This window comes from Ahaetulla prasina, chromosome 2, assembly GCF_028640845.1.
Source record: "Ahaetulla prasina isolate Xishuangbanna chromosome 2, ASM2864084v1, whole genome shotgun sequence".
Lineage (NCBI taxonomy): Eukaryota > Metazoa > Chordata > Lepidosauria > Squamata > Colubridae > Ahaetulla > Ahaetulla prasina.
Genome location: NC_080540.1, coordinates 61,104,021 through 61,130,435, shown reverse-complemented (window position 1 = coordinate 61,130,435; position 26,415 = coordinate 61,104,021). Strand labels below are relative to the sequence as shown.

Below are 26,415 nucleotides of genomic sequence, written 5' to 3'. Positions count from 1 at the left end.
CAAATCACACCCCCACTAATACTGACAAGGCAAGCTTCTAAAGATATAAAGAGGGAGCAAGCCCCACACTCACTAGCACTGATGATGTTATCTAGTTTGGTAATGAAACATCTGCAAGCAAGCAATCAGGCTCAGAAAGCACCATGGACTTCACAGTTCAACCCTGTGCTACAAACATTATCTTCTATTGGTATCTGCAGCTGTAGCTGCACCTGTGTCTCTATCTCTATTTCTCTATCATCTATGTATCTATTGTAGTACTTTAAGAAATACCACTTTAATCCCAGCTCATCCCAGACTACTGAAGCGTGGCCAGAATGATACATCAGCCTTATAGAAAGAAAAAGAGATGACAAGGGCGACATAGACAGTCATCGGTGGGCATAGGTTCATGGATATGCAAGTTATTTAGAAATAATAATCAAATATAATTTTTTAAAATGATTATAGGGGGAAGATAGTGATTGTGTGTTCAATCTGCAATCCACATGCTGTTGATAAACAACTGGGCTATCTACCACGCCTTATTATAATTTGTGATGTTTCAGTGGGGCTTCCTTTAGACAGTCCTTAAAGTAGAAAGATACTTCCAAATAGAACTCTGCGTGAAAATGGCATTCATGGCCTCCCTATGCACAGTTTCTAACTCATGAAAATAAGAGCTATTGTTGGTCTTTTCATAGAAATATAAAAGAGGTTTTTAGGGTTTGGGTTTAGAAGTACAAAACTGTGGGCCTCAAAGTCATCTGGAGCCCAAAATGTAAAAATGTTCTTCACTCAACCAACCCAACAGAATTTATAATATTAAAAAGCTCATGTATTTTTAGAAAAAAAAAATAAAGGCATTTCATTAGGCTTTCAGTTTTAGCTAGGTGTGATTCCTGCCCATGGAAAGGCACAATTTAATTTCTAATGAAAGGCTATTCCAGGGTGTGATTTGTTATTAGTGATATTTTTATTATTTTATTTTGTTGCATATATTTGCATATATTTTGTTGCATATATTTTATTTTGTTGCACTTGTTTTCACCTGCTCAGAGACTTTTGAGTTGGGTGGACTATAAAAATTGTAAATGAAATGTAGCACGGGCCACCAGCTTGGATAGTTTAAAAATGAATTCATTTTATTCACTTATTTTGTAGTACTAATAAACCCACCACAGTTCCAGAAGTCTCTGGGCAGACAGAGTCTCTGGGGTGTGTCCAGAGGTAGACCCACAATGAGACAAAAATAAAATGTAAAAGTAAATCAATCAGTCAAAACAATGTCAGAACCTGAAAATCACACACAAAAAAGCAAGATAACCCTCAGATTAAAAACCCCAGTAACTCCTCAGAGGCAAGTGCAACCAAAAGTGCACTGAAATATCACTCTTTGTCTTATTTTTAGAATTGCAACAACATGATTAAATATTTTGGAGGGGGCATAGAGACTATTCCAAACTGGCAGGAGAGACAATTTGGTCTAGTAGTTAAGGCACCAGGCTAGAAAGCAGAAGATTGTGAGTTTCATTAGCCATGAAAGCCAGCTGGGTGACTTTGGACCAGTCCCTCTCTCTCAGTTTAATGCACCTCACAGGGTTGCTGTGGTGGAGACAATAGGAGGAGAAAGGTATATTGGATATGTTCGCACCTTGAGTTGTTAGTAACAAATAATAAAGGCAGGATACAAATAAATAAATAATCATGAACCAAGTGCCCGGATTGCAATCATATGACCACAGGGATGCTGTGACAGCCAGAGTTCACATCACAGAGTTATTGTTGTGGGGGAAATGGGAGAAGAAAGTTGTATTGGATATGTTTGTCACAGTGATGGGTTTCAAATGTTTTTACTACCGGTTTTGTGTGCGTGGCTTGGTGGGTGTGGTATGGCTTGGTGGTTGTGGCTTGGTGGGTGTGGCAGGGGAAGGATACCGCAAAATCCCCATTCCCTCCCCACTCCAGGGAAAGGATGCTGCAAAATCCCCATTTCCTCCCAATCAGCTGGGATTCTGGAGGCAGAGAATAGATGAGGGCGGGGCAGTCAGAATTTTTATTACCAGTTTTCCACACTACTCAAAATTTCCGCTACCGATTCTCCAGAACTGGTCAGAACCTTCTGAAACCCACCTCTGGTTTGTCACCTTGAATTATTTGTAAAAACAATAAAGATGGGATACGAAAATACAAACAAATAACATTCCAAAAGCTGTGATCTATTCTAGAAAAGGCTTGTCTTCTTACTGATACTTGCTGAATGTATTTATGACTATGATCATGATTCATCACTTATATCTTTTGTTTACACTGAGAACTGAGGGGAAAAAAGGGGGAAAAAAGAACTTATGCACCGAAGGCAAATTCCTTGTGTGTCCAATCACACTTGGCCAATAAAGAATTCTATTCTATTCTTTGTGGACCTCGTGAATTTGCCCCTCTGGCAACTGGACCAGGTGGACAGATTCAATTTTAGAGACGCATGGCCTGATGAATTCTTTTGCTGCATCATTTTGGCCTCTAAACATAATAATCAGCACTTAACCAGCACTCTAAACATAATAATCAGTGGAGCCTGGAAGCCTACTGGCAATTAATGCAAAGATGAAATGTGATTCTACACTGGCAGGGTTCTCTTGCCAATAACTGTATCAGTTTCAGCTTCTGGATTGTATCCAGAGGCAGACCCACCTACAGCATGTTGCAGTAATCTAGCCAAGTGGTAGTCAGGGCATGAATATCAGCCTTTCAATGTACATTAGAACAGGAGCCCAAATCCAAATGATACATGAGAACAAAGGAGGGTCAAGTCTGAGACACTTCTCAAATTACATTTCTGCCTTGGACTCAGATTTTTTTTTTATTGGACCACTATCTTAGTTGTGAACCTGCCGCCTGTTTCTCAAAGTTATTCCTTCTTCCCATTACAATAAGCTACTGAAGTCAGGATATCTTGATCCAGGTGAAAGTGGTATAGTAGCCGAGTTCAATAAATGCATGGGAAATCAGTGGTTTTTTAAAGTAATGATGGCCATCTGTTTATCTGTTGGGAAACATGAGCAGGTACAGAGGGAACGGCCTTGAAGGACAGGAAGAAGAGCTGCTACCAAAGCAACGGTCAGATAAGAGGACTTGAGCCCCTACCAAGAAAGTAATTTGTAAAGTAAAAAGTAGGAAAGTAATTTCCTACTTCACACAAAGATAAAATAAGGGAGGAGGAAGCACATTCACACTTGCAAAATTCTGTTATTGTAGCTGTTATCATAAAAAATAGTCCCGGTCTATATGGCATTGGTTCCTTAATCTGGGCTCATAGCAGGAGTGTGTTACTTGCTGGACTAGCAATACTTTTGGTCTGAACCTGCACAACTCTTTTGATATTGCTAAGGTGATTCTTTAAAGTTACTGTAGATCAGGGGTGTCAATCACAAGGCCCATGGACAGGATGCAGCCCAAGATGTGGTCGGATTGGCCCACGGAGCTGTCCTGGAAAACGTAAGGGGCCGGCCCATGTTGCTTCAGCCCGGTTTACCCAATGCAAAGAGGAAACATCGGGCCAATGTGGCTTCGGCCTGGTCTACCCAGTGCAAAGAGGAAACATGCCAGCAGTTTGGGGAGTGGCATCAAGCTAGCCATGCCCACCCAGTTGGCCACACCCACCCAGCGGCATCAAGATGAGTATGCCCACCCAGTTGGCTATGTCTGCCCAGCCCCCCCAGGTCAACCACAACCCTGATGTGGCCTTCAATGAAATTGAGTTTGACACCCCTGCTTTAGATGTAGGCCGAAAGCATACTTTTGAACTAAGGACCTCTTCCTGCAACAGTCTGAAGATTTACCTGATCCACATAGACTCTTTACTCAACACTCCTTTATTTATAGTTTTTTGTTGGCATCTTCCCTAACAGTTCTCATGAAGCCAAGACAGAGTTGTTTCATCATGCAGCTGCCTTGTAAAGAGATTGGGGGGAAAAAGGAAACAAGAAAAACAAACACCTCAAACAATGGAAGGACCTTTTTTAAAGTCAATAGTTACTGCTTGTTAGCTTTGAGTAACCGTTTAAATCATTAGCTCCTGGTGGCGGTTAGCAAAGCCCATTCTCCTCAGTTGCGCAGTGGGTGACGAATGGGGTCAGCTCAGCACCAGCCTAGTATTCCAATAGGAGAAAACCCAGACAGCATTTGCTAGGATGGGTGGAAACGGGCAAGGGAGCCTTGAACACCAAAGAACACTGGATGATGGCTTGGCCTGGCAAGGTTGATGCCTGATCATTCACTGGTGAAAAGGAAGACTAAAGAAAAGCCTCATTTCAAAATGAAGCATTCTTTCCTCTTTCTTCTGCCACATCGCAGTAGTCTTTAAAATGCTATCTGACTGCAACGGACTACAACAAGGGTTCCCAAACTTGGCAGCTTTAAGACTTGTGGACTTCAACTCCCAGAATTCTCCAGCCAGCATAGCTGGCTGGAGAATTCTGGGAGTTGAAGTCCACAAGTCTTAAAGCTGCCAAGTTTGAAGACCTCTGGACTACAAGCTCCGCCTCTCCACCTGGAATGTGAGCTTATGGCTTTAAAATATCCGTAGCTCAGTCTTCCTCAACCCTGCTGCACCCACACAATGTGATAGACTGCAATTCCCATTATCCCCATCAAGCTAGGGTAGCCATTTTGAAGGGAAATGTTGAGCTTGGGGAATGCTGTTGAACAGGCAGCATCTTCTAATTGACAGCAGTCCCAAATGTTTAGTTTAGGCTTTTGGTTTAGCCGTGCTTCTCATTTGCTATTTTTCCCCCCCACTTTGGGTCTTTTTTCAGTCAATGGCTGCAAAGATACACTGTCAGCCAAAGTTTGCTATTGATATACTATGCCATCAAGGCCCGTGTTCCAAAGTTTTTTACCCCCCCTCCTATTAAAGAAAATTGAGGTCCTGTGATAAAAAAAATCAATTATCTACAAAGTTAATGTCTCAAACCCTCCAAAAGGAGAGTGTTCTCTAAACTCTTTCAAGGAAATGCCATACACTCCGATACATTTATGAAGCTTGTAGAAAGCAACCATTCTATGCCTGCACTTCCCTGGGTGGATGAACCAAGTAAGCACATTGCTTGCCTTTTTGTTCCCAGGAACAAAAAGTTTCTTCCAGGAATGAGCCGGAAGGAGGAAACTACTACAATCCTTATGATTATTGAGGAATAAAAACTCACAGCCACTGAAACAGACTCAAATACCAATGTTTTATGTTAACGCTGTGGTCCTTGATGGCACCAGAATTTATGCAAAATTTTAACATTATTTATCCTTGGTAAGGCCACACTTGGAATACTGTATTCAGTGTTGGTCGCCATGATGTAAAAAAGATGTTGAGACTCTAGAAATAGTTCAGAGAAGAGCAACAAAGATGATTAGGGAACTGAGGGCTAAAACATATGAAGAACAGTTGAAGGAACTGGATATGTCTAGTCTGGTGAAAAGAAGGACCGGGAGAAGAAGAATGATAGCAGTGTTCCAATATCTCAGGGGCTGCCACAAAGAAGTGCTCCAAAGCACCTGAAGCAGGGGTGAAATGCTCCCAGTTTGGACCAGATCACCCGATCCAGTAGCGATGATGGCGGGTAGTTCGGAGAACCGGTAGAAAAAAATCCCTGCCCCCCCCAACATGCCCAGCTGAGTGGCGTGATCATCAGAGATTTTTTTTTTTTTACTTTTAAAAGCATTTTTTCTTTGGCTGAAAGAAGCTTGTGGCTTCTCCACAATTTTATGAAATGGGATAAACAAAGACATTGTTTTTATGGAACAGCCTTTCATTAGAAATCAAATTGTTCCTATGCAATATTGTTGCCTTTCTACAGATTTTAAAAACTAAGCTATTTCAAAGCTATTTGGGCTATGAAAGGATGCCAATTATTGGCTGAATGTATGTATAATGAGAGGTTGGTTAGATTGCTCTGTTTTACTCTTGATTGAATAATACAGTGGATATTCTGTTGTATTTTTATTGATGTATTGTAAACCATTAAGGTACTTTTTCTGACAGCAGTCGGGATAAATCCACCAATCAGTCAAACAACGAACCCATAGAGGAGCTTGGAATTCTATCTGAGCATTTGTTTCATCCAATCTAGTGATAATTTCTGTCATTGGCAGGATTGTCCAAAATCAAAGGCAGAAGTCTAAACTCTGGAAAAGCCAATAACTAGTTCTTGATTAACTCAGCCAACTAGATATTCTAAAAATGGTATCATTTTCTAATCAATAGACAATATTCCTTGATAGTTTACATTTGTGAATTAAACAGCTCATCTTCCACTGGTATTGTTTGATGTCTTGTTGTTTGGGTTTGGCTTGGCACAATGTATAAATCTGATCATGTTGTTTGCAAGCCATTGCTCTTGCTAGTACTGTATGTGAGGCTATTCGATGTTGTTCAGCAAATCATGGTTAAAGCAAAATACTGATCTAGTGTGAATCTATGACTGTTAAAAGTTATGAAGAACAAACTCATAGGTAATGATGATAATAACACTGAATGATATTATGCACCTTCAAGTCAACGTTGGGTCCTTGTGACTGTCTAGACCAGTGGTTCTCAACCTTTATAGTGTTGCGACCCCTTTAATACAATTCCCCACGATGTGGCGACCACTTTAATACAATTCCCCATGATGTGGCGACCCCAACTGTAAAATTATTTTCATTTTGAATTTATCGCGCCTGAAGCCATATTGGCTAGCGATCTGAACTGCTTGCGATTGCCTTGAGGACGGAGGCATTAAAGCAGAGACTCCTCCCCTATTAAGTTTATTGTGCCTGAAGCCTGATTAGGCTAGCGATTGGGAATGATTGCAGCTGGCTTGAGAGGGAGACATCAGAGCAAAGATTTCTCTCTTTTTTAATTCATCGTGCCTGAAGCCGAATTTGGCTAGCGATTTGAAGAGCCTGCAGCTGGCTTGTGGAGTCAACCATTGGAGTGTGATTCTTCGACTCACAAGTATACTTCCCACATTTCCGATGGTCTTAGGCGACCCCTGGCAAATTGTCATTCGACCCCCAACGGGGTCGCGACCCACAGGTTGAGAACCGTTGGTCTAGACAAGTCTTTGCAGCTTTCTTGTCAAGATATGTAGAAGTGATTCACCATTGTCTCTTTCCTAAGATTAAGAGAGAATGACTGGCTCAAGATGGCTTCATGCCTAAGATGGAACTAGAACTCAAAGTCTCCTGGTTTTTAGCCTGATGCATTAACCGCTATACCAAACTGGCTTTCTAATGAATTACGTGTGCTCTAATCCTTTCTTTGGATGCGGTGGCTCAGTGGCTAAGATGCTGAACTTGTTGATCAAAAGGTTGGCAGTTCAGCAGTTTGAATCCCTAGTGCTATGTAATCGGGTGAGTTCCTGTTAGTTGTCCCAGCTTCTGCCAACCTAACAGTTCGGAAGCACATAAAAAAATGCAAGTAGAAAAATAGGGACCACCTTTGGTGGGAAGGTAGCAGTTTTCCGTGTGCCTTTGGTATTTAGTCATGCCAGCCACATGACCATGGAGACGTCTTCGGACAGCGCTGGCTCTTCGACTTTGAAACGGAAATGAGCACCGCCCCCTAGAGTCAGGAATGACTAGCACGTATGTGCGAGGGGAACCTTTACCTTTACCTTTAATCCTTTCTTTTGTTAGGCAGATCCTCTTGATTCTCTTTGCACAGGTCAAGTATCAGCCAGGGAAGGTTAAAGACTGGGGGCTAATAGCATCAGCACCCTACAGCCTCTATTCTGAGCAAATTAACAAGCTCTCCTTCCATACTATCAAGAAAAAACATGATGAGGGAAAAGGAGAGGAAGAAAGGGAGGGGAAATAAGAGTAGGAGAGAAGGTTAGATAGGGAGGAAGAATGGAGGAGGGGGAGAAAGGAAGAGGAAGTAGAGAAGGAGTCGGAGAGGAGAGAAGAAAGTAGGAAGGATAAAAGAAGGGAGGGAGAGGAATGAGAAGGAGAAGAAAGATTGCTGTAAAATGGAAAATATGAAATGGAAGAAAGACAACCCCGAATGTGTTTGAATACATCAGGATAATAATTGAAATAGCTAAAAAATAATAAAAGAGAATAAATATTAGTAAAAATGGAGAAATTAGAACTGGAGGGCGAAGGAAGATGTGATTTATATAAATGAGCACGGAAATATTAAGACACAATCAAAATATGGAAAAAAGAATACTTTGGCAGAAATTGTAATAAAGGAAAATGTATTTGGATATGTTAAACTGTATAAGATATGATATGGCCAATACTCTGTTTATAAATTATATACGTGGGGGGGTGGGAATTAAAAAATCAATAAAAACTTGTTTATAAAAAAGAAAAAAGAAAAAACACGATGAGTTCTGTCATGGGATGTCCTCTTCAACACTTTGGGCTGCTGTCTCTGTCTCGCCTTCGGTGAGTTCTACGAAGATGACAGTTCTTTGAAGAACTGGGCCACGTTCATGTGTAGCTTGTCCCAGTGAGGCAAGATCTATCTGAACCCTCCTGCAAGGAAGAAGAACTCATGAGATCAGCCAAATATATTGGTGCCAGATTATATAGGCCTTCTTGGTTCAAATCCACTGTGTGGGAATGCTCTTGAGACAATTAATTGACAGCTGGCATGTGTTTGTTTTTTTTAAAAAGCATTTTCCATTCTAAAATGCAGCATCCCATCAACGTCATCTCTCTAGTGCAGGGGTCCCCAACCTTGGCAACTTTAAGCCTGGTGGACTTCAACTCCCAGAATTCATCCAGCCAGCTTTGCAGAGTTCTGGGAGTTGAAGTCCTCCTGGCTTAAAGTTGCCAAGGTTGGGGACCCTTGCACTGGATCACTGAATTCATCACCCAGTGCCTCTCGTGTTTTTCTTTGATTGAATTTTATGATTTCTTCATGTTGCAGGGAAACTATTCCAGCATGTCCTTTTGCAATCAATTAGAAATTAACACAGCTCCCTTCCAGCTAGCCAGCCTGATCCTTGCATGGTCCCACACCAGAAGCTACTGAGCCAAAAGAAAATATATGTGTTTATAGCTTCAGCAGGGATGATTACAGCAAGCTTCCTGTTCTACCACCATTAAACAAACAGTGGCTTACAACAATATGTAAACTCCAGCCAATCCTTTCTACTGATTTCTGTAGCTCACACACGTTTCCGAGACTGTCTCTATCCTGTCTTGTTCCTATGTGGCTTTCGTACAAATCTACACTTAAAGGTTAGACCTCTTACAATGAATGAAAGGTTTTGAAAGTAGAACATTATAGCTCTCCTCAAAACTTTGGATGTGAAGAGAGCAATACTCCAGCAAAATACTGCCTAAACAATAGAGGGATGTGGAGATTAAATGTTTTCACCTCTGACATTAAATAGTCTATCAAAGAAAGAGAGAGAGAAAAAAACTGCAGTAGAAGACATGGATGTGGATATGCAGGTAGATAGCCATTTTTATTCCTACTACTATTTATTCTGCCATCATTATCACTCTCCAGAATTTCAACCTCAACTTGATTGGGTGAGTCCTTAGCATAGTCATCCTTAGGATAACACTGAGCGCCATCATTTCTCCTTCAAATGTGCCTTGAACCATTCCTCTCCCATTGCAACCCAGCCCAGGTCAAAACAGTTGAGCTGCCCAACAGAGATGATTATGTGGGAATCACAGCATAGATCAAACTCATGTCTGGTACTGCCCTTTGGGACTGCTGTGGGCACAGTTAAATCTGGGGGAAACTGTACTAATCTGAAACCCTTTTGGGATGTGATCTCTGAAAGCCTCCAAACTGTATTATCATGTGAAACATTTAATGCATCTGGAAAGGAAAATTATTAGATATAAGCAAAGGTGAAATGTAAAATTTGTTACATTTGTTGCGAGTGTGTGTGTAATGTGACTGGGTAGGCATGGCCAACTTTTTTTTTTACTTTTAAAAGCATTTTTTTCTACAACCTCTTCAGCCAAAGAGGTTGTTAAGAAATGCTTTTAAAAGGTTCTGGCGATCAGGCAACTCAGCTGGGATCGCCAGAGGAGCCTTTTAAAAGCATTTTTTCGGCTGAAGAAAAAATACTTTAAAATTTTTTTTTAAAAAAACATCTCTGATGATTGTGCGGCTCGTCTGGGCATGGGCGGGGGGGGGAGGGGGGCAGGGATTTTTGCTACCAGTTCTCCGAATCACCCACTGCCATCACTACCGGATCGGGTGATCTGATCCGAACTGGGAGCATTTCACCCCTGGATATAAGGGAAATAATTGTATTAATAAGTTAACATTGTTTTGATTAAATTTAAAATGAGCTTTCTCAGTTTTGACTTGGTATCACCATCCTCTTTGGCTGAACTCCATTGCTTGGATTTTGGCCCAAAGCATGCCAGTGATTGTGGCCCTGTTTGTCTCACCCACCACCTGCCCACAACACACACGTTAGCACAGGTGACAATAAACCACACTTCAAGGGAATGAATTGTAAGCTGCCCAGAGTTATTGACTGAAATGGGAGGCTATAGAAATCAAATACATACATACATACATACCAGGGTTGGGTTCAACTTACCTTTACTACCGGTTTGCATGGTGCCTGCACTCTTTCTCTCTCTCTCCGCTCGCGCACCTGCACGCTCTTCTTTGGGTCAGTGGGCGGAGCCTTACACCGGTTTTACTATTGGTTCTATAGAGCCAGTCCGAACCGGGGGCGACCCACCACTGATAGATACATACATACATGGCTTTCTTCACATTCTTAGTCATCCCCAAATTGTAAAAGAAGGCATTTTCTGAAGGCAACCCAGAGTGCAGATGCACACACGACTCAGAATGTACTCTACATTTGCTATAACGGATTACTCTTTTTACAATTTAACACTTGTTTCTTTTAATTCTGGCTTTCCTTACATTGGGATCTTTGTAGGTATTTACAGTAATTAATATAGTATAGCACAGGAAAGCAAGCCACATCAAAATATTAATTATTTTGATCAGTGACAGCTCAGGTGTTTGAGACCTGCAGAATTGCCAATACATTCAGAGATGCTTTCTTATTCTAAATCAAAGCTGTTTAGTCGTCCTGGCATAGATTCTGGCAACAGCTTGCCTATGCTTTCAGCTAAAGTATTCACAACATTTATGTATTAGTTGATCCTTTTGGAAATAGGAGTGCCAGGAACTGAACCAGGACTGAAACCAAATTATGATGCACAGCTTGCATATATAACTACACACCGCTACCTGCTTAGCCTCGGCTGTGATACTGAAGAGATTTAATGTGCTTCTGGCCAATAAGAAGCCAAGGAAGTTGTTCTTTTATGGTAGGACAGCTGCTGATTATTTTGTACTGCCTTTACATTGGCCCAGAACACAGTTAAGAAGATCCTTTTCACTGGCTTCAGAGGCAATGCTGGAACAGTTCTTTGTGGCATCTAAAAGGCTTTATCTTATTGTCCAGTATAGAAGTTATATCAGACTATATGTCCCTGTGATTTATGGAGAAGACTATTGAGTTGAAACCTACACCAGACTGAATACACGCCCTCAGCTTTTCAGTCTAGCTTTCAGTGTCTTTCCATAAGTGTGATCCAAGAAAAGAGAGATCTGAAGCTGTAGAAATGGCAAGGAAACAGATCTGAGTGGCTCATTTTGTAAAGGAAGCCTGTATTGATTTAGGAGACAGAGGACACTCTGTGGTTGGAAGATTTTGGACAGAGATGTGAATGTTGTTTCTCAGGGATGTTGTAGGAACATCCAGCATGGATATGCCAGACTGAGTACTGGTTTGGACAAGATGAGCCTCAAAATCTCTTCTGATGATAAATTTAAAGTAGGAGGGCTCTCCCAAGCTCCCGAGAAGGAAGATAGGATATGCAGGAATTAATAAATGATGTATGATGGTGAACTTTTAAAAAAATGTATATCTCATCTTTAATACTTTATAAATAACTCAGGGAGACAAACATACCTAATATTCTTATTCTCCCAACAACAACAAACCTGCTAGGTTGGTTGGGCTGAGTGAGAACACCCATCTGGGTTTCCCTGCCTAAGGTAGGACCAGAACTTTCTGTCCTCTTTGTTTCTAGCCTGATGCCTTAACTGCTGGACCAGACTGGCTCTCTTGTTTCCATAAGACCTAGTGATAGTCACCAGTCTTAAAAATGGTAGACAGATGAATGGTCCTTAGTGGCTTCTTCTATAGATAGTTATGTGCCTCTCTGTGATTAGGATGCTTCTGATACAAGCTTTTGGGGATAACAAACAGAAGGGTGCTCTTGTGCCCCTCTCCAGATTGTGGTCTCCCATGGCCATCTGGGTAATCATTTAGAACTGGAAGAATGGTCCAGATGGGCCCTGAGACTGATCCCCAAAATGAGAGTTGATTTATTTACTTAGAGCAGGGGTGTCAAACTTAAGGGCCGGGGTCCAGATCTGACCCCTCAGATGCTTAGATCTGGCCCGCGAGGCCGCCCTGGAAACAGCAAAGGACTGACCCACAGTGCCTCTGCCAGTGAAAACGGAGATTGGGAGGGCTGCCGGCGATCCTCCAGAGCTCTGTTTTCGCTGGCAGGAGGGATGCAGGAGGCAGTCACAGCCGAAAACGGAGCTCGGGAGCCCGTTTTGCTGACAGAGCGCTTGGGCTACCACAGGCACCCAGAACACCAGTGACGTTGAGCTGGCCATGCCCACCATGGCCACGCCTACCCTGGCCCCCTGAGGTCAAACACAACCTTGATGCAGCCCTCAATGAAATCAAGTTTGACATTCCTGAGTTAGAGCAACAATGCCAGAAACTTCCCAAGGTTCTTGAATAGCTCTAGCATAACTCAGAATATGCTTTCTTAAAGAATCAAATCAGGATCAGGTTATTATCCAATCCTCCCCCCACCCCTGCAAATCAGGGTCTTTTGAATCACAGGAAAGGAGATATCATAGAGTCACCTGCCAATAATTTGGACAAGGAAATGGCATGTCTTGGTAATAGAAATACTTTTGTTTCTCTATATAAACATCTATATTCTGCAGTTCTAGTTCTTAGGAGCCATTCAGGATGGTTATCAATGGTTGCAACCTATTAACATTTGATTTGGATGTTTTGCATTATTTGCAGTTCTGAAACCTGAATGTAACAAAAACTTCCAAGTATATTCAAAATGTCGATTTTCCTGCTACGTATTAAGGTGGCATTCCCTAGCAATCTTTACTGTTTCTGAGAAAAGCTAGGCAGTGTGGGACATAATTAGTTCTCGGATGGGAGACCACTAGGAAATCCCATCAGAGTGGAATACAATCAGAAGTTGAAGAAACATCCTCAAAGAGAGCAATGTCAAACTGCTTCTGTTTTGCTGCCAAACAAAAAAAAACCAAATCAAAAGGGAAATCAAAAAGGAACTTACCATAAATCAAGATCAACTTGTGAAAGACTTACTCTTTACTCCATAATAAAACTACAACCCTAATCAGCATCATCAACCCGTATCAAGCATTAGCATCAGTCAATGGTATTTGTGATGCATTTTTGAATGTTCAGTTGACTGAGTTTCATGTTTAATGAATAGAGTAAATAATAACCACTGTTGTTGAAAACTGAAACGTACAATTTATTGACATCGCGGTACCAGGAGATACCAGAGTCGAAGAAAATGAACTGGAAAAAATCATGAAATACCGAGACCTGGCCATTGAAACTACATTATGTTATGGATGAAACATGTAACATGATACCCATTGTCATCGGGGCACTTGGTACCATGTCCAAGAATTTTATAAGATACACCAACAAATTGCAGCTTCCTGCAATGACACCAGCGGAACTGCAAAAAACTGCACTACTTGGAACATCGTACATCTTAAGAAGGTACTTGGTTGATACCTAGGATGCTGGCAGCAACCCATATCAACCATTAGCACCAGTCAGTGGTATTTGTGATGCATTTTTGAATGTTTAGTTGACTGAGTTTCATTTATTCAGTTTAATGAATAAAGATAATAATAATAATAATAATAATAATAATAATAATAATAATAATAATAATAATAATAATAATAATAATAATAATAATAATAATAATAATAATAATATAATCCAATGAATTCCTAGTTAGCAAACTGTCACTATCACTCCAAAGGGGACCGGTAGGTGGCGCTCCCCACTTGCAAATCAGACCAAAGCCAATTACATGTTCAATATCAGTGGAAATCATTGCTGTTGATAGAGATAAATGGGTAACACACCACCTATGTAACAATAGTTTTATTTAAGATGAACTTTTCATCAGCTGCTAATCATGATTTTTAATGCTTTGCTTTGCATTTTCTGTGGAGTAAAACCTCAGGAGAACCTACTCTTGTGTGGAAAATGAAAGGGCATTACAAAAAAAAATGAATGTACATGGATTCTAAATATTTCAGGTTGTATGACTTTGTGTTTGACCTTAGCAGAAGATGAACTAATCCTGCAATATAATAGACTTTCATAGAGATATGGAAAATGGCTGCTTTTTTATCTCCGTTGCCATGGGAACCATCAGGGAGAAGGCCTAGCTGAGATGCAATAGGAGGTTATTAAATGTGTGCTTGTGTATATTGGAAAAATACAGCTTTTTGTCATCCTGTGTCACTCATAGGTCTTTAATATGTAATGTTTAGGTTATTAATAAACGAACACAGGTCCATTTTTAGAGGGAACAACTGTGAATGTAGCTGTAATAAAATGTACAAGTTGAACATTTGCAAAAACTCTTTTATTAGGAGCCAAAGTGGGGGCTTAAAAAAAAAAAACCTCACTGTTGCCCTTTTTTGCTCTGGTTTTCCCCCAGTGGTTACAGTTTCTTCTAACTGGATTAAATAAAGAAACACAGCATGTTCCATTACAACAGCAAGAGGATGATGGTGTTATTTTCACTGTTTTGCTCTTCAGGGCAGGATCTATGATGTAACTTACACCCCTTCTTTCCTAGCCCTAAAGTTGTGGAAGGTTGCTTTTCAAGCCGTGTGTGTGTGTGTGTGTGTGTGTGTGTGTGTGTGTGTGTGTGTGTTTGTGTGTGTGATGAACTCTGCTCTGTATCCAGAGGGGAAACTTCTGGGGGCAGATCTTCGTGGAACTAAGATTCCGGGGGTTCTCCTTAGATTCCCTTCTCTCTTTCAAATCTCTTTCTCTAGCTTGGAAAGTACCGATCAGAGTTATCAAGCTGGAAAGGCCTGTTCTGGAGCTAGACATGGCAGATTTCCTTCTCCAAAAATCAGCAGGGGCCTGATCATCTTCCCCTTTCCCCTGAGGTCATCGGAGTCCCAAGGCCAACAAGAAACATGAGACCTCCTGATTTCTGAAGTTAAGAGTCTCTGTCCCAGCTCAAGAATCATAAGGAGGCATAAAGAGTTGTTTGCTAAAGAGGAGGCCACACCAAGCCACACATTGAAGACATCTCTCCCACCAGGACACAGGTCAATAGTATCTGTCAATGGTATCTATCAGTACTATCTATCATTGAACTCTGATGGAGAGAAGGAGGCAAATTAAAGAGCTTTCATCCAGTGTGGCAGGCTTGAGAAGGGGGCTGGACAGGTCTTCTCTTCCCAGGACTGGGGAGATGAAGGAAGAAACTTGGAGGGAGAATCCAAAGATATTTCAATGCATATATTTTTTTTGCCTTAAGAAAGGTTTGAAAACCCAAAGGGGGTGAGTGAGTGGAAGGTGGGGCTCTCTCTTCCTAACTCCATTGGTAAAGAGAAGCTTTGTTGTTAGTTGCGAAGTCTTTCTGACCCATCATGACTCCATGGACAACATTCCTCCAGGCCTTCCTGACTGCTACCATCCTCTGGAGTCCATTTAAGCTCACACCTACTGCTTCAGTGACTCCATCCAGCCACCTCTTCTCTGCCGTCCCCTTCTTCTTTTGCCCTCAATTTTTCCCAGCATTAGGCTCTTCTCCAGTGAGTCCTTCCTTCTCATTAGGTGGCCAAAGTATTTGAGTTTCATCTTCAGGATCTGCTAGTCCTCCTTAAAAAAACAAAACAACACATACCTAGTTGAACAGGAAGGAAAAGCAGGACATGGGGGCAATCTTGCTTCTCAACCTTGTCTAAGCTGAGGTGATGTGGTTTGTGATCCAGGAGATGGCCAGATCTTTCCTGAGCTACCCCATGGGAATTTTTCCCACCAAGCACCTGAATCTGGAGAAAAGGGCAGTTTTGAATTTGGTCAGGTCCCGATTCCTTGCTAAATCAATCAATCAATCAATCAACCAACCAACCAATCAATCAGACTAGATTTGGAAGGGACCTTGGAGGTTTGCTAGTCCAATTCCTTGCCCAAGCAGGAGATCCTATATCATTTCAGACAAGTGGCTTCTTAAAACAACTTGTGAAGGTAAACTGTTCCTGGTTAAGCTTTCTCACTGTTAGGAAGTTTGGTCTTAATCCCAGGTTGCTTCTCTTTTTGATTAGTTTCCATCTTACTTATTTCTTGTCCTGCCTTCTGATGCTCTGGAAAATAAGTTGACTCCCCTCTTCTTTGTGGCAGCCCCTCAAATACTGGAAAACTGCTATCATGTCCCTCCCTTAGTCCTTCTTTTCTCTAGAGTAGCCAAACTCAAATCCTGCAACCATTCTTCATATGTTTTTTTCGTCTTTCATCGTCTTAGTTGCTCTTCAAAGACCAACTTGGGGCTGCTTTGCCAGACTGACTCCATGCTCAGGTTGGCCAGGGTGGGAGGACATTTAGGCGGGCCTGCGTCCAGCGAAGCAGCGGGAAAACTCCGGAGTCTCTCTGCCCCAGATAAAACAGTTGCGAGAGCACCGGAAACTTAATCGAGTCTTTCCCCAAATCTCTGCGAGGATCCCCCTCTCTTCCTTCCTCCCCATGGAACGAAGACAAACGCGCCTGAGGTCAACTTATAGCCCGGCGGTTCCTTTCCCGAAAACTAAGAATCTCTGCGAGTCTTTCTCCTCCTCCTCCTCCTCCTCATTTTCTCCGTCGAGGCTTGGCGTACAACAACCCGCTTCCCTGTCCAGGCCACCCACCTCACCCCGGGCCTTCGGAGAGTCTCCCAAGAGCTCCTTCCCCTCCCCCCACCGAGAGATTTTCGGTGGGGGCAGACAGGCTAGCAAGTCACCCGACATCTGGTTCTTCCCTTTTCTCGGGACTCCTTCGAGGCTCCCTGCTTTTAGCTAGGACTCCCTCCCCCCACATACTAACCAGCGCCTAACTTCGTTGGAGGGGGGGGGATAATAGAGATGGAGAGTTTCTCAGGAGGCTTAGCTCGCTTGTTGGAACGGCCCCCACCACCAAAAAAGAGCTCGGATCCCCTGAGATTTGGCTACCCCTGGAAAGGACGGTCCGCACACCCGCTATTAATAAAAGCATGGAAGCCCACCAGAAAGATATCATCATCATCATCATCCTCTTAATGATGCTGTTGTTGTTGTTTGTTGTTGTTATTATTATTATTATTACTGTATTATTATTATTTCTTCTCTCCTCGTTGCCCGCCCTCCCGCCTATCTGCCGATCAAACGCGCCGGGATCTGCTCTGGTAAATGATGCATTAGATGCGGCGGCTGTATTTGTCGTGCGACTTTTGAAAGGGTCCCGATAATCTGGAGGCGAGAGATAAGAAGCAGCATTTATTCAGCAGCACTTTGGAACCAATTTCCAACCCTGCTCAACCCCATTCTCCTGCAGCCTCCAGGAGCCCAGGAGATAAGGATTGGACTATTCATTATCTTCACCGGGAACAAAGATTAGCTAGCAGAGATGAAAAATTACTCCTGGAGAGTAATAATCGGGGGGAGAACCTCGGGAGCTGCTGAGCTCAGATTCGCCAGGCTTCGGGGAGCCTTTTTCTATATATTAATACGTGTGCGTGTGTGTGTATATATACACACGCGCGCACATACAAACCCATATGTATATCTGTCCCCAAATCGTTATTTAAACGGAAACAAAGCAGGGCTGAAAAGATTAGACTGCCTTTAAAATAGCACAAGAAGAAACAGAGAGGCAGGGGGAAAAAATTCTTAAGGCATTCCGTGTGCATCATATTTTTTCCAGACTGTGGAATGCGATTGTTTCCCCCGCGAAAAAGAAACGGCTAAAAACAGCGTTTTCTTTTTCTCTCTGGTCTCTGCCCCGGCTTTTTTTGGTTTTGTTTTGTTTTTGTTCTGTTCTGTTTCGTGCTGTTCTGTTCTGTTTTGTTTTCTGAGTTTAATCCCGACGTTTTTAGCTGAAATCCAGACAAGGCAACCGAGAAGAGCAAAAGAAAAAGAAAAGAACGGGAGCCCATACCGGAGACTTGGGGGTGGGGCGGTGTGGGGACAGGGTGATGGGGAAGAGTGAGAAAACTGGAGAAGGAAAGTTGGGTGGTTGTGAAATCGGGGATCAGGGTCTTTCCTAGAGGCCCTGCCATCCTTCTGGAAACACAAATAATGGTGATGGTAACGACGATGGTGATGAAGGCTAGGTTGATCATTTGTGCCCGAGCTTGTGTCTACAGAGAGAAGGAAAGAGGGGGTGCGTACACGTCCTGAACTCCCACGGTCAGCAAAGATTTCTCTCGCAGGTCCCGCGGGTTCAAGCCCAGCCGAGGCTGAAGAAAATCCCTCTTTGACTCCCTGTCCCAGCTTTGCAAATAATTTCAGGGTTTATTTTTTTTTAGTTTATTTTTTTACCCCGTTGAGAAAATATTTTGGCCTCAACGTTAAGATTCCAGTACCTGAAATCTCAAACGGAGGGCTTTAAAACAGAACTTGGATAAATCTGGATGCGTATCTCATCTGCGAGAAGCGAGGTCGGTAATGACACCAGTTTCTTAGGCTCGGGGCTGTTTCGGCCTGATAAGCATTATCTGTAGCCTATCAAGGGGGCCTTTCCCCTCTGGAGTACATCACAAAGGCGGACAGAAATGCCAGCAAAATAGGAGATTTCTTCCCTCCACCACTGCTATTGCTTTCGGCCTTTTTAATTTCTTTTTTTCTTTTTAATTTTATAACCCACCTACTGTATTATTCTTCTCCGTCAAAATTCCCCCTCCGCCTTCTTCCCCGCCTTCCTGCTGTATTTTGCCGCGGCTGCAAAGTTTTCTTGTTCCTTATTATGAATATAAAGTATTTAGGGATATATTTTTTTCCCCAAGGCTCCCTGGTTTTTATACGGTCCTTGCAATTGAGGGGCATATACACAACCCTTGAAAGGGGACTTGGGTAGTGAACGCCTCACTCCTAGAAGGTATGGAGGCACCGAGGTCGGTGGGACTTTCCATCCGAGTAGAGAGAGTGTAGTTAGGAAAAACTGGAGTATTAACCATCTAAGGAATTGCGCAGCTTCTTCTCGGGGTTAAGAGCGCCTTGGCATCTGGAGGAGAATTGGCCAACGGTCGGTAACTCGCTCTCCGTCTATCCTACTTCACAGGGTTGTTGTTTGGGAAAGAAAGTGGAGATTGCCACAGGGTGAGCTTTGGGCTCTTGGAGGAAAGGTGAGACAAGCGCAGAAGAGATCAATAAAATGCAATAAATGTTCGATTGGCTGCCTATCTAGGAGTGTGTGTGTGTTGGTGGGGGAGGTTGGGAGGAAGAGCAGGCGGCAAATAACAACTACTACAACCCTACTCTAACATCTTTATAGCCCCACGAGAAATTAAGAGCACAGGAAGGATTTAGCCGGCTTTAAAAGTGAAGCGGCAGCGTCTTTGATTTCTAAACATTTCCCAACCTATTAGTTCCGGTTGACTCGCCTAATGGACCAAGAATTTATGAATTTCAGGATTTTCCCCGCTGCCTTTTACTCAACAGTGGCGGGCGGGCCGGCGATTGCCTTTATCACTGCCCCCTCCTCTCCCCCCCTCCCCGGCCGCGATCTTTTCCATCTTAAGGCGGAAGAAGTACCGCCATCGTCAGGGTCCCCCGTCTTGGGGTTCAAGGGATGGAGGAAGGTCACGGGAGAAGGTGACCACATGGGTGAAGGGATTCGGGGAGCGCTTTTCTCCTCCCCCCCCCCAAGAAGGAGATAAATAATTCGTGGGGAGGAACGCGGAAGTCATTTCCTCTCCCCTCGTTGAAATAATTGGAAATGTCTGGAGCGAGGGGGGTGAAAGGGATAAACTGGAGGATGCATTGGGGGGACTCGCCCTCCCCACCCCCACTCCCCCTCGCCGCCGCGGCAGCTTCCACGGAAAACGGGCGCCTCGGTTTTCGGCTGCCTGGCTGGGCGCAGGCCCGCCCGGTGTCCTCCCACCCACTCCTGGCAAATCTGAGAGTCAAGTCGCGTCGCCAGTGACAGGAAAGGCAACAAAAGGTGCCAGGCGCAGACAATGCGAGGGGCTTGTAGAGATATTGTAATGATGCAAATGAAGGCGAAGGGACGAGCTGCCTTATTATGTACATAAATACACCCCTGGCTCGCCACACCAGCCTTGAACGCGGGAGACTGTGAGCAAGCGAGAGCCCCCGAGCTCGGCTGCCAGGTTGAAGGGGCTTGCCCACCCACCCCTTTCCACCCGCCTTGGCAGTCCTTCCTCCTCCTCCTCCTCCTCCTCCGTCCTGCCCTCAGCAGCCCGCTATTGCCTCCCCTCTGCCCCCGGCGGCTCCCCCTTTCTCTCCCCCCCCGGAGCGCCAGGACTGAAGCGAGAGGGCGGCGGAGCCGGTCGAATCCAGATGTGCCAGCCGCGGAGCCTGGTCTTGCTGGCCCAGGGAGGCAGCGCCTGGTAGCCGAGAGCCGAGACTCTCCCAAGGGAAGAAACGGTCCTAAAGGAACTAAGGAGCGCGACCTCTCGCGCGGGAAACAGCGCAGGAAAGGTAAGGGGTCGAGGCAGAGTGGCGGGGGGGTGGGGGTTCTGCAGAGGCCACACCTAGAGACGCACCTGGCAGACGTGGCCGGACTTCTTTGTTCCTCCGCCCACCCGGCCTTTTCGGAAAAACAGGGGTACCGAAGGAGCGAGGGGGACCCGCGGCCCAACGAAGGACCGCCTTTCCTTTAAAGCGCTGCGGACAATGTCTCGCAATGGAGACCGTTGGGATTCTAGGCACAACAAGGAGCCCTTCTTGCCTGGGACACAGGCAAGGACCTTGAGCGCTGTTGGGACAGGATAAGGCCTGGCCTGGCCTAGCTTGGCTTGGCCTGCTTTGCTCCTTCTTTCGCTCACTCTCTTGCTGCTGTGGCCGGTGTTTAAACCACTTCGGGGGGAAGGTTTGGGTTGAGGACCCGTCCAGCTTGGAATGTAGCCTTGGAGGATCAGCTGAAGTGGGGGGATAGAGAGAAAAGGAGAGAGAGCAGAGAGGGAGGGAGGGAGGAGGAGAGGAGAGAAATGAGAGAGGGAGAGGGAGAGGGAGAGGGAGAGGGGAGAGGGGAGAGAGGGAGAGAGAGAAGAAGAGAGAGGGAGAGACGGAGAGGGAGAGAGAGGGAAGAGAGAGAGGAGAGAGAAGGAGAGAGAGAGAGGGAGAAAGAGGGAGAGAGAGAGAGGAGAGAGGGAAAGGGAGAGGGAGGGGAAGGGAGAGAGGGGGGTGAGAGGGGGGGAAAAGAGAAGACCAGGCTCCACGCGTGAATATGAGCGAGCATGTATGTCCGAGCATTTGAGAGCAGACCTATGCCTGTTGTGGGACGGGGCGTATGCATGTATATAAAATCTGAGAGGGACCCAAGGCGCATTATATATATATATATATATATATATATATATATATATATATATATATATATATATATATATATATATATATATATATATATATATATATATATATATATATATATATATATATATATATATATATATATAAATAAAATAAAATAAAATAAATAAATAGAGCTGCTTTGCTGGCTGAGGGGGTAAAAAGATCTCGAGGGGGAAAAAAGAAAGGGAGCCGTTTACTACCCCGCAGTTTGGCGTTCTCTGTGCCTGCGATTAAAGGCGCAAAGATAAAAGAGTTTACAGAATGGGACGACAGGAGTTTCCAAGCGACAATGCCTTGCAATCAGAGGTGTGGGCAGAACCTTCCTGTGAGTCGAGAGAGAGATGCACCTCGTCTCTCTCTCTCTTGCCGCCACGTCCTTTTCACCTTCGGCCCTGACGGAAGAAAACTTTTAGCACTTCCATTTTGAGGACAATCTTTCACGGGGGGCTCTGGCTGTAACAAATAAGCTAGAAGCCCCAGTAGTCTTGTCTTTGGCCGGGACCAGAAAAGGAAACCGCCGAATAAGGAAGCGCCTGATTCTTTCAGAAGTCTTCTCTTCGATTCCAGTTTCGGGGACAAACGTTTATGTAAACACATACACACACACTCACTCCCAGGAGGCTTGCTATTGGGATTGGGTCATAGCCAAGAGAGAACTGAAGAGGCCGGGCAAAGAAAAGTTTAAAAGAGTGCCGCGACACTTCCATTTTTACTCTTTCTCCCCACCTCACATTCCCCCCCTCCCCTCCATCCCCGGGCCAACACACAGACACACTTTCTTATTGTTCTGAGATTTGTGCATTTTAAAAAGACGCGAGGAGATTTTGAGGGTTTTCCTTCTCCCCTGGAAACCCCCCCCCCCCCGCAGCTCTGAAGAGCTCCGGCTGGTATCCATTCTGCACCTGCCAGCTCAGAGAGGCTGCTTGGTCCCAGTCCCGTGCAGAAAATTTGCACAGCTTTGCATGTTTTAAAACTCTCGAACTCTAGTTCTCTACAGTCTCTTCTTCTACGGTCTTCTTCTTCTACAATTCTCCTCCTCCTCTTCCTCACTAGCTTTTAAAATATTTGTGGTTTTTTTCTTTCTTTCCCCACCGTCCACCATCTTCTGTTGTGGGGACACACGAGAATGGGGGAAAATCTCCCCCCACAAAATCATTCAGGCACGATTTCAATCAAAAGGTAGAAGAGTTTAAGAAGAGGTTATTCTGAAGGATAAAAAAATAAAATAAAAGCCCCAGTAATCAACCGAAGTCTAATATTGAGGGAGGCTTAAATAGACATTTTCCTATCTTTGTTACAGTGACCACAACTGTCTACCAAAGCATTGCAGGTTCTTTTTTTTAGAACGAGTTTTAACATTATTTTCATGAGTAAAAAATTGTAATTAGAAGATACCACTTCTTTTAAAAACTATCAATAATATGAAGTTTAGAATAAAAGCATTTCAGACAGGCAGAATTTTTTTTTAAAAAAAATGGAAGCTCTCCAAATGGAATAGAACTGATCTCTTTGTTTTATTTCAATTTTATCAATATGGCAACATCCCCTATTTAACTGAACCTGGATTCATAAAACGCTGGCCGTTAAATTTAGATTTAGCAGGCATCAAAGCCTTTGTGGAAAAATATCATACCACTGTCTTATACTTCTCTCGTTGAAGTTTTTATATACACATTGGCACAATAGACAACGCTATATGATCACAAGATGAAAGCCCCCGTGCCTTAAACATTTCATATATTCACATCGAAGGGTATTTGCCTGAACAAAGAACGTATATTTAAATTGCAAAATGTCAGAATTTCTGTCGTGGAGAAAAAATATTCTGGATATTCCTTGAGACCGACTGGATTCTTTTCTCCTCGTGTCCAGCTCGGTTCTTCTGAGAAAACGAGTGGAAACGAAGAATAGTCGGAATCTTAACACGAAAAGAACGATTTGGACTTTATAATCTCCCGTGCTGCTCTTCGAGAGATAATTGGTTTCGGTTCTGAAACTCAGAGGCATGTGGGCTCGAGTTCAGCAAAGGCGACATTCTCCCCCGGTGAGGGTTAAAATCTGAAGCGGCCGGCTGACAAGCCAAATGTATCTTTTGATTCAGAAACCGCTGCAAAGCCAGCCGGAGACACGTCAGAACTCGGCTGGAAGGAGACGGGGGGGGGAGGGAGGGAAGGAGGGAGGGGGCGGGCGACTTTAGGGGCTGACAAATTGCGCGTCCCCGCAAATGTATTTGCAAGCTGTCAGGTGCATCTTTGGCCAGGCTGGTTTGAAAGAGAGCGGGCGAACAGGACAGGTAGGACTCTGAACGCTCAGCAAAAGAGAACCGGGACTCCAAAGGTAGGAAAAACCGAATGAGAAGGCAGAGGCAAGGAGCTTTCATTATTGTCATTTTCTTGCCCTGTTAGCCGGGAAAATTTAATGAATTTAAATTAAATTAAATGAAGAACTCCAAAATTCCGCTACCTTGGCGAGGATGATAGCATTGCATATCTCTGTTAGCAACCATTTAAAAGGCTTGATTGCCTTGGGGATAAGAACAGAAGAGAAGGATGGCGACCTCAGCCACAATAATTTAGCCTTCCCAGTTCTTCACAGCCAACCCTTCGGCTGTCAAGGCAGAGGCAGGAGAAGATTGCCTTGGGGCTAAGGGGGAAGTTTGGGAACGCTAGCGGCCTGGTTCTGGAAGGAGAGAGCTTAAGCCAAAAACTTGGTCAGGGGCAACTTTTGATTTCCTCTCTGACTTAGAAGGGCAGCCCCACCGTTTTCCCCATTCCGCCCTGGAAGCGACACTCCTGGGGGGAGTGGGGTAAGGGAATCCTTTCCCTCCCTTGGGAGACTTTCTATGTGCCCGTCTCCCCACCACCACCCCACCCATCGCCGGGTCTCTGTCCTACTCAAGGGATAAAGCAACGAAGAATCGGCAGCTACAGAATAAACCAAACATTTCCAGCGTCCCACTAGTGACTAGTGCAAAAGGAGTTCTTAGCTCTAGGCCTCAGCACCGCGCATTTACTAGGAAGCAACTCAGCTGGGCACATTTGGGACTTTTACTTTGGAGTAAAGCTGGCTTAGGATCTCCCGCCAGGCCTTGCAGTTCCAGGCTCAGTGGCCCCTAGGTAAGCATCGGAGTCACTCGCCGCGGTTTTCGTTGCATGAAATGAAGTGTGTGTGTGTGGGGGGAGAGAGAGAGAGAGAGAGATGGGGGGGGGATGTATTTCGGGGAACGAGAGCAACGTGGAGGGGACTCCAAATCCCGCCCTCGCCCCTCGGTTCTCTTGTGTCACTGCCCCCCCCACTCTGTGGGGGGCACCGCTATCCCCTCTAGGAGAAGGGCGGCTCATTGCATCACTGCAGCTGCACATGAGTTCTGGGGAGGCTGCTTGCTGGACTGCTAACCCGGAAGACAAGAGCGGGGAGGAAGAAGTGGAGTGTGTGTGTCTGTGTGCGCGCGCGTGTGTGCGTTTCTGACGCTAGTTGTACGTGATTCTATTTCTGTACCTGCCTCTGCCAGTTTGTTGGAACAGTGCGAGGGGTCGCCGCCGCTGCCTGAGCCGCCCCCCCTCCCCTCCGCTCTCCAGACCAGGCAGCCAGTCTCTCTCGGCTGCCACTCCTCCCGGCCGCTCCCCCTCCCAACCCCTTTCCCTTTGCCCGCGGCTGGCATTGGAGCAGCTGCCTGTTGTCGCGGCCGCCGCAGGGATCGGGCGCCCGGAGGGAGACCACCCTCGGTTGCGGTGAGTATCCAGGCTGCCTGCTCTGCCCCAAAGAGAAGGCGCTCTCCCATAGGTCTTTCCTCTGGGGTGTCGGGTGGTCCAGCCGGGTCGTTCACCGGAGTTATTTCTCCTTCCCCTCCCCCCAGTTCCTTCCTGATCTATCTTCTCTGCTGACTTTCTCCGGGCTAGAAGCGGGTTTGTAAAAGGCTATTTGCAAAGAAAGTAGGGAGGGCACGCTGTGCGCCGAAGAGAGAACTTAGCGCTTGGCCTTTGAAGTTTGCAACCGAGACCCGCCCTAGATCAGCGGGACCAAGCGAAACGGCCGCTTCCGAAGGTGTCCCTTGTTTCTGCGGGAGAATCCCGCGGCAGCCGAAGCGAAGTTCTTGCTTTCTGACCACCAGAAGGGTGGCCGAGTTGGGTTGATACTTGCAGGATGCGAGAAAGGCAGGAGGGCGGGGGGAGAGAGAGATCCCTTCGGTTTTCCTTTTGCAGAGAAAAGCCAGGGGGCTTTTTAAAGAGGAGATCGAACAGGGCAGGCTGGAGCGGGCGAGAAAATGAACTTAATCTCAGGCGTGTGGCTGGCGGGGAGTTTGACACCCAAACCAGGAGAGAGAGAGAACGAACACTTGAGGCGAGTGTCAGTGACAGGAGCCGCAGGTGACAGGACATCTAAGAAGGAGGGCGCGTTTTAGAGACTGAATAGCGCAGACAACTCTGTCTTAATCGGACTTCCCAATGACACGCCTGGCTTGTGGTTCTACAGTAGCCTCTTTCCGGTTCATTGCGTTTTTGTTTTTTTTTAAAGTCTCTTAAAATGGGATAAATTGGGTAGGAGAAGGTATGCAGGAAAGTGTGTGTGTATGTGTGAAAGAGACAGAGTGAATATAAACAAACACTCTTTGCTACGTCTGTTCAGGCACAGGTGTCTTTGTAGCTGAACAAAACACAACCGAATCATTGCGAATGTGTCTTGTCGGCACAAAGATGGAGGAGGAGAATCTCAAAAATAAACTCGGTGTCCGAGAAAATATAACAATCGAAACAAAAGTTTCCTTCTCAGAGCAG

General features: G+C 44.7%; 1 protein-coding gene across 4 annotated transcripts in view; it reads left to right on the top strand.

Moving 5' to 3' along the window:
- The first annotated feature begins 20,583 nt into the window (after positions 1-20,583).
- GATA2 (GATA binding protein 2) overlaps positions 20,584-26,415 on the top strand; it is a 33,229-nt gene continuing 27,397 nt past the window's right edge. Inside the window, exon 1 of one of the 4 annotated variants that reach the window (XM_058169540.1) lies at positions 20,584-20,764. The gene's annotated coding sequence lies outside the window, so the exon portion shown is untranslated. Of the gene's footprint in view, positions 20,765-23,959; positions 23,978-24,561; positions 24,757-25,138; positions 25,372-26,415 lie in introns of those variants that run through there. The other 3 variants (XM_058169544.1, XM_058169543.1, XM_058169539.1) reach the window with 3 other exon arrangements.